Below are 9,783 nucleotides of genomic sequence, written 5' to 3'. Positions count from 1 at the left end.
ACTAGAGAAAACACTAATCATAAACATTAAATATAACAACATATGCCTAAGTATGGCTCTGTGGACACAAGAGGTTGCTATGAAATTGACGTTCTTGTCAGTAGAGTTAGAGAGCTGTGAAACAGTGCAGGATGGATAGCAGCTTCTAATCATCAGATGCAGGATGGACATAATTATCCTAAGTGACTCTACAATCAAATGAAATCACTGATCATGATGCACAGACAACTATGTCAATGACCAACTAATCATGTAATTTCTTCAGAAAATATGGATTAACTACCAGCATTTTTAATTGATATCTTGTGTCCTGTAATGATGATTGTGAACTTGACTGGATTGAGAGAAATCCATCGGATTAGGAGAGTACACTTTTAGACGTGTCTGATTGGGTCAAGGGGCATGGCCATTGGTTCTCAATTTTTTCTTCTTGAGGGCATTTCCTCTGACTCTGCTTTCTCACCGTGATCTGTTATGACTTGTCTACCATGCCCTTCCACCTTCTTTCCTCTGTCTTGGAACCAGCTGAGTAAGGACTGAATCCTTTGAAACTCTGAGTCAAAGTAAATTTTTACATATTTTTAAGTTGTCTATATCAGATTATTTGTCCCCAAAGTGATTAATACATATTGATTTCAAAAAGCAAATACTTCCCCAAATTGCACATATTATTTTGATATTTCAAAAATATTATGATATATATGCTAATATATTTCATTATTTTACTAGTTTTATATTAATTAACTGAAAATGCATTTGTGTTATTATGTTTCTATTTTGTGAGAATCTGTTTGGTTTATGTCTTGTACTGTGAGTAATTTTGAAGATAATCAGTCACGGTATATTAATTATTTTTATTATCATACTAGTGATGAAATTTTACTTTGTCATAAAATAAAAAATGGATGGCTAGAAAACTGAAAGCAGCTATTTCAGTGGAAAATCACACTATACAGTAGTACTTTTCAAATAAGAGAGAAACACTTCAAGTGAGGTTAACAGTCTTTAAAGAATCATGTATGACAAAGAAAATGGATGTAGTAGTAATTTTTCTAGGCTTTTCCTCAAAACTATGTATAGTGATTAGTGTGAGAAATTGTACACTGGGAGAGAAAAAAATAACACAGATTTTTGCAAAAATTATTTGACATTGTGTCTGAGACAATTTTTATCACTTTGCCCTTATAGATGTCAAAGATCAACAAGACTGCACAGAATGTTTTTGAGTAGATGGAAACTTAGGGTCCCAGGTTCAGAAGAGCTGTTTTGCTCAGAGTTGTGGTTATTACAAAGAAAAGGTACAAGTCAACATTAGTAAAAGCAACAGGCCTATAGACAAGGTGCCGGAGAAACCAGGTACCGGCTGCCAGGATCCTCACCGAGCATACAGACTTGTGCTTGACCCTCTTAGTAGCTCAATGACAGCCTGAATAAATAACTGGCAACCAGAGGCTCCTATCAAGCCCTGGTGAGCAAGGCAGCTGTTCTAAGTTTGTCTGGTTAGTTCGTAGAGTCTTGAAGTCTGAGTTTTGCTATGCATGCTCCAGTGCCCCCTAGAGGGCAAACCAATACAGCTGTGTCCAAAGCCTCAGACACTAAACAAAAGCACGTGTATATTTGGTATATGACAATCCTCTTGAAGAATTAGTACATGTACGTGCTATGTCTTGCCCAGTTTATTTCACCTTCCCTTCCGCATCCTCTCCTTTACACTTATCTCAAATTCCCTTCATTTCCACAAAGTCTACTTCCCTGATTCCCATCTTCAGGCAGGGTATTCCAGAAGCCCGTCAATCGCCTCCTTGAACTGTGCAGAGGAAGTCAGGCCTCCTGAAGGTAGGATTGTCCTTGAAAGGTGCAGGGTTTCAGCTTTGGGAGCCTTAGCTCTCTACTGAGAATTCTGAAATTACTCTGCTTTCTCACTATTTGTGCCCTGTTTCTCCCTTGAAAGATGATCCTCTAATATCATTCAGGAACGTCTAGGGTATTATCATTTTCTGCTTTTTTGGCTTAATTAATGTAATATCTTCAACATTTTTCTGTGTGATATACTTATTTTTGGGGATCCTTTGGAATATATTGCAAACACATACACCAGCTCCCGAAGAATATACCACATAGAATTATGGAGATGGTATGTTCCCAAAGAATTAGTGTCATCTACAGTAATTGATATTCCTCCTGAGGAGCTGGTCTAGGAAATAAATGGGAGCATAACAGAGACAATCATTCTTTCAACTTAATGTTTTTAAAGTGACCTCAGTCAGTGATGGTTGCTCATCCTGTAATCTCAGCCCTCATGGACAGAGCCAAGAGGATTGCCCCAAGTTTGAGGCCAGTTTGGGCTACATAGTGAGTTCAACTCCAGCTTGCGCTACATATTGAGATCTGAGATCCTGTCTCAAAAATCAAAACAACAAAAACAAGAAAAACAAAAACCAAAATGTAAAGTTGTTTCAATATCTGCCTTTCTCATCCATAAATGACACTACTTCTGATTTCCAAGTTCAGGCAGAGGTGACCATTTCAAGAAGCCTTAGTCCACAGTGCATGGAACTCATTTTGGTATTTTATGATGATAAGTATTTCTAGTTTTAATATGTGCTCGAAACCTGATAATGAGTACCTTCGATATTTTAGAATCACCAAGAAACGACTCTGCTTCATGTTCCTATTTGGCTTCTGTATAGCTCAAATTAAATGACAGTGAGGAGTATCAGTATGTTCAGTCTGTATATATGATAATTTTATAAGGTCTTATAAGATAAATAAATGTACCAAATAGGGTGGCAAAAGGTAGTCTCCCTGTAGAAAGAATGTTTGCATGATAGAATGCCTGCACTACCTTCCTGTGCCTGCTGGTCCACTTTGGACTCTAGCCACCTGTTCGAAAATACTGTTCTGAGTAACTGTTAGATAATGATGAAAGCTGTCTGATGTGAGTGTGTACAATCATCCTTTCTCCTCTGACAATGTGAGTCAGTTTTTCCTTACAAGAAAAAATATTTGAGAGCATACACAATGAGAAAAGTTTTATTCTGACAGTTTGTGACCATGTGACTCATCTCAATGCCAAGAAGCAAAAGAAAGGGAGAGAAAGGAGAACCCAAGGTCATCTCCTTTCTTGAGGACAAAGCTCTGCTGACCTAAAAATGCCCCTTCCCCATAGGCCTCACTTGATTGTGTTTTACCACCTCCCAACAATGACAGACTGGAGTCCAAGGTTTTAACACTTGGAACTTCGGTGGTCACTAGAGATTCAGACTATGGTAGATCGTTGTATTTCAAGTATTCAGTACTGCTTCTGAAGAAATGGTGATAGTGGCATACAAGTTTGAGTCTTCATAGCCTTTATTGGGCTGGTACAGCAGAAATATATGACATAATAAAATAGTGAATATAGGATCCAGACTTCCAGGTCCAGAAACAAAGTAAATTGTGGAAATTGGTGGATATATTGTGTACACCCAGTTATATACATATGTTCAACTAATGTTGGTCTTTTGATTTATATCTGTGTGTTCTTGCAGTTTTCACAGGATCTACTGATGGAAGAAAAATCAAATTATGTTTTACTGTGATTTGCCACATTATATTTTTGTGAGTGGAAAATGTCTCTGGCAGGGAACATGATCGAATGTGTAAGTTCTTGAAAAGTAATCTTGAGTGAGAATTTTCTATTTTTCATAGGTGATAAAATTTCAAGAGCTAGGAAGAGTGGAAGGGTGTGAGGAAAGAATACCTAAGGATCCCTAGACTATGGCTCAGAGCTGTGCTGTCTGATTTTGCTTGTTCGTATTAGAAGAAATTGATAGAGTACTTGGGGAGCAAGCATGTAGATGAACCAATGGGACTGAGACCAAAATATGAGGAAGCATTTGCCTCAAATTAATGCAAATCCGTGATCTTCACACTAGGAAACTCTAAGCACACCAGGAGAGGGACAAAAAGCTATGTGGGCCTAAAGACCTAATCTCCCTCTTACCAAGACTGAAATATGCACTGACTGTTATTGAAAATCCAAATTGTAAATATAATTTCCAATTTTTTTTGCATGCTTCAAAGAAATCCACCAGAAATAGTGTCTAGTTGAATACATTGAACTCTTTAAACTTTAAAAGGGTAGGACAGTTATTCCTCATTTAATTTCAGTGTACAGATGCTGTTGGACTTCTTCATGACTTGTGAATATGAGGTTATGCTTTTACAAACTTGAAAGAAGTATGTCAATCATTGCATGTGACTTTAGTGCAAACATGACTCACAATAAACAAGAGATATATCAGCTTGTTGCTATGAAGACATATTCTTTTACAGTAAGCATTTCAGATAAGAAAAAGTACACTATATGAGATAAGCATAGTAAATGTATAAAGCAGCAACATAGTAATTTATTATCATTTTCAAGTATTATATTCTACACATAATTGTATGCTCTATAATTTAATGTGCCTGGCACCTAGTAGATGTGTTTACACCAGCAATACCACAAATGTGTGTAATACAAGATGATTTCAGTGTCACATAATGATAAAATTCGTAAGCTGTATGAAATTCTTCTAGGTGCTCTATACTATCTATGGTCCATTAATGATGAAAATGCCATCAAGAATTACATTATTATAATTCATTAACAGAAAAGTGTGTACTTTTTAAAGATTTCCCTCTCCTGCTACAGTGCATTGAGATAGCAAAGTTAACTCAAGGATAAGAAAGTGTCTGACTTATAATGTGGGACCTCACACAGCACCAACACTGCGCTGTCCAAAGGATGTTCTTTCCAACAAGGACTGTAATAATGAACACAGGCCCGAAGACGTGGTCATGCCTCCTAGCGAGCAGCGATTTAACGGTGTCATTTTGGTCAACATTTGAGAGATTCCTTTTGGATACATCTGAGGTGTTATCTTATGGGTTTAGTATCTGTTTTTTAGGTAATACAATATGGTAGAAATCAGTATCCATTACATGATGTTGTGCCTCTGAAAAAATGAATATAATTGGGAAAAAGAATGGATTTTCTTGGTATCTGTTACAATTTTAAATTCAGCATAGCTAGATTTTGTAAAATATCATGTCACACACTAAGACACGAAAATAGATGTAACACAGATATCTGGCTGCTTCTGATATTTATTATAGTAAACAAGTAGGCAAAGAAATTGAACAAATATTTAATTCTAAACATCATGACATGATAAATTATTAAATCTGCAATGAGTGTAAGAAAATATGTAAGGTATGCAAGCCTGAAAAGAACAAGGAATCCACTGGTCATTTCTTCACCTCTCCTTATGTAATATAACTGTGAAAAATATAATTTCAGGCAGGTGAATTATGGCAGGGACTCAGGAATGTTAGTGATGAAGGTTACTTAGGAAAACACCCTGTTCTACAGAATTGTAGGCCTAGGGTTAGGTAAACTGCAGCTGGTGCCAGAAGCTTTTTTTTTTTTTTCAGATTTGAAAATATAGTGATTTGTCCTATCTAGATTGAAATATTTTCTGGCAATTATAGCCTAAAATTTGCAACAACTTCAGCAGCAGGTTCTCCAGCTCATCACAGTAATTGCACTCTTGTGGTGTTTGCCCTCTTTGCAATAATGAGCAGTTACCATTGTGAAGGATGAGTGTAGAGAATCCAGCGTGAGGCATGCGCGCTTCTGAGATGCAGCAGCTGCTGGTGCAGCTTTGCCTGTGTGCTCTTATCCCTCTATCAGTTAGGAGCACTTTAATGCCAAATGTGCTTGTGTTACCACCAATCAGCACTAAGGGCCTTTGACAGAAAATTACCTTTAATCTCCTGGATAAGACCTCCCACTGTGAGTGAAGTGTATCGGAAATGTCTGGGGATTTTCAAGTCTTCAGGGGCAGCATTATTTAATGCTTACCTTGTTTCTGACAACTGATTTGGACGAAACCATGCTTATGTATGCACTTAGTGGGACTTGACACTACAGATGTGTTTGCTTGTGTTTCCTTTCTGTGTCTACTGATCTATTGGTCTTTCTGTGAAATACCTTATTTCTAAGCGATCACTTCCACAGACTCACTCTTCTCAGAGTCTGCATCTGGAGAATTCCATTTGCAAAACCACACAATATCTAATCTATTGAAATCAGTTAATTGCAAGACAGTGGTCAAATGTTTTATTAAGAAATTAAGCACACCTTAGATTCAAAAAACATAAATATAACAAAATGTAATAAAGTAGCATGCCATAAAATTTGTAACATATATTTATGGATTATTACCTGTAAGTTTAGCTTTTCTCAACATTACAAAATAATGAAACCAGCACTGTAATGAAGACAGAACATGTCAATCAGCTGGGAAGGTGTCTCAGTAGAATAAGCACTTGCCTGGCAAGCACGAGGGCCTGCGTTCAATCCCTGGTTCTGCCCCCCCAAAAAAGGAAAAAATATGTCAATTATTCTCAAATCCCTCATATTGGTTTTCATGCTTAATTTTCTACACTAGTCTATCAGAATACTGAGCTGGTTTCAGTGGCTAGATTTAATTCATTGTTTTATATAAATGCAATCATATGACAGTCTTTTATGAGTAGCTTCTTTCATTCAACCTGTTTAAATTTATCTTTTTTGTAGAGTAAAAATGATCTTCCTTACTAATCATCTAAAGTCTTGTAGTAAAACATGCAGCTTCTGATATGAAAAAGTTATATAACTAGTAAGTTGTTAAAATCATGCTCTGTTTAATTAGAAAGCATGCCATGTTTAGTTTTCACTATTTCTTTACACGGACCCTTGTGTGTATATATCGTTTTATGAAATTCTGTCCCTTACATGGATTTATGTAGCCAATTATGTAACCAAAAGAAATAATTGTTCTCTTACCATGAAGAGATCTTCCTCAATACCCATTGCTAGTTTCACCTCCAGTAGTAGTTAGGGTGGACTTTCAGTGTGACTGGCTTTGGGATCTAATCAGGGAGCACTCTTCCAGGTACATACCACGGCTTATGAAGGTGAGGCATTGCAATGTAAGTCCTGTCTCTCTTCCTTTTCACCCTGGTACTCATGCCTGACTCTACTTCCTGGCAATAGCAAATAAGGAAGCTTTGTTCTGTCAAGTCCTACTAGAGTGAAGTTCTCTGTCTGAGCATGCTGATCAGATTATGCACTGAAACTTTGGAAGCTGTCACTTAAATAAGAGCCTCCACAGGGTATGAGCAATGGCTATTGTGCCACAGTGACAAAAAGGCCTACTAATACATAAAAGAGCTGTCTAAAGTTGGGTTCTTACAGTTCCTGTTCATCACCATGTGCTTTTTAATTAATTTTATAGAGGAATAAATAGAAATGAGACAGTTTCAAAACTGATTCATAGTGAAGTTTCAATAATTAATACATTGCATATTGTATTTGTAATCGTTATTCGTAGTACAAGATGCAGACATGATATCCTGTCCAAAAACTATTAGTACAAATTTTTCTTCTCATTGAATTAAGAGAAAGTAGCTGTATATGTATCCTAACTATTTTCTATATACAGACACAAAAAGTTCCTTCATTTGTATCCACTTTTTGTGTAGTTTTGTCAGAGAAGGGTATTCCATTGCCATTTAAATATTGTAGGTGTGTAAATTCAGTTAAATAATCTGTTAAAGTCCTGTAATCTGTATTAGTAGTGGGTTATCTGTAGGACTGGCAATGTAAGAAGTTGTTGACTTGAGCCTTTTACAGTTCAGCCTATTAATATGGCTTTAATTATTATACCTTGTTTTTATACTTTTCTGATGGACGGTTAAGAGCAAGGTAAAGCAGGACCTATGCAACAAGAGTTGTAGCTTTTGGATCTGTTAAGGTCAGTGAAATTCCCTCAGGATTTTTCCTGAGATCCTGAACCTCAGATTGTAGAACATTTGTCAGTATCAGCCATATGGATGAGTCACAGCCATTACTTAGCCAATATGCTCTCTGTGAAAGCCTGAGAGAATGTTTTCTCTCCATGTGACTCTCCTTAGTCACACTCTACATCATCGATCACTTTCCTGAGTGGCCCCATAATTTCCTTGATCAGTAAATTTGGGACACAACTGAGTTACAGGATGTTACAGTACAGGTTCTCTTATGTCCTGAGTCTTCACTGACCTTGAAAGGCTAATATTTGGTTTCTATAATATTTGGCTTGCAATCATAGGTTGTTAACCACCCAGAAGAAAAGCTTAATGATATTGTTATCCTATAACATAGGTGTTCAGCTTAAACTTACTATCTGTCTGAATATCAAACATCTTAGACATAACATGGAACAAGTATTTTCCATAAAGTATTAATATGCTAAACTTTAAATCCCTATAGGGAGTGAAAAAAAGAAGTAGAAAAAATAAGAATAAACAATTACATATTTTTACACCGAAATTTAGAAATATAACCATACAAAACATTGTAACAGAACACAGAACAGTTGTACTACAGTTTTTTCTTATCTCTTGTTTTCATTCATTACTTTAAAAAAAAAAACAAATACTTACTTGAGATACAGTATGGCAGTAATTGGTATGACATGACAAACAGTCTGTATTTAGAAGATTAGAATGATTGGTAGGATTCGCACCCTGGCTAACTATATATGCTGATACCTGTGAAATAAGCAACTGCACTGAAGATGGCAATGTGTAATAGTAGTGTCATGCTTCAAATGTCTGTCATATGTGGTTTAAATGCCTTTGAAATAGCTTGCAGGAAAAGTTTAAAAGTATTTAGAGATCCATAACAAAGAAGTCTTAGAAATCTGTAAGCAGAGAATGATGGGAGGTGTTGTCAGAGCTGAGAATAGAAGATTGGTGATAGCAATGTGAACAACTGAAGCCAGATTCAGGATTCAGATGGAAAACGGTTTTCAGAAAATGGCTTAGAGTATATATGTGTTTGATTTTGTCAAATAATTTGTCTATGTTTACTTCTTGCTCTAAGAATTTATGTGAGGGTAAACATAAAGTCAGAAGATGAATTAATCTAGCATTGAAAATTTCAAACACCTCCACATTCAGGTTTGCTATTGCTTGCTGCTGTTAGCCAAATATATAGTGAGAATTGGTGGCAAAATGTAGAGAACAAGGGGTTGAAATATTTACATTTTGGCCAAAATGAACCACATGGAAAGTAGAGACCAAAAGAAGTGTGCATGTTGAAGACATTATTGACTCAAAGAAAAACCTAAGATTTTTATATACAGAAATAAGAATGAAAACTCATGGGCCTTTCAGAAGTTAGTAAAAACTACCCATTCCATTTTCAAAAGTATGTGAGAGTAAATATTTCATGGAAGAAGACAATCCATGTGATACTCATTTAAGGAGGGTCTCCTAGGTTACTGATTACCCGTGATTTATTTCAGTGTGCTCAGTCATCCAGGAACTTAGAGGCTGCTGCTGTCATGGTCTCAAAGGGCCCTGCTACTGCTCAAACAACTCCTCCTGTGATGCTGGAGCTATTGCAATGTGGACTGCAAGGGTTTGAAGGTCAAGAAGGCTCCCAGTCTAAAGGAAGGACTTAGAGGCTAAGTAAGGTCCTATGGGAGGGACGTGGACAAAGCTATAGAAATGAAGCCCAAGGTCGAGTGGGCCATGATCCAGGTGTAGTTGTTCCCTTGACAATCCAGAAAGTTGGAGATGACAGAGACATGGAATCAGAGACAGAGACTGGGCATGGTGGCGCACACCAGTAATCCCAGCCCTTGGGAGGCTGAAAACAGGAGAATCACTATGAGTCCCTTCCATGTAGTGAGACCCTGTACACCCTGAAGACACTGTCCTAAA

This window comes from Octodon degus, unplaced genomic scaffold, assembly GCF_000260255.1.
Source record: "Octodon degus isolate 3935 unplaced genomic scaffold, OctDeg1.0 scaffold00013, whole genome shotgun sequence".
Classification (NCBI taxonomy): Eukaryota; Metazoa; Chordata; class Mammalia; order Rodentia; family Octodontidae; genus Octodon; species Octodon degus.
This window is presented reverse-complemented; position numbering follows the sequence as displayed.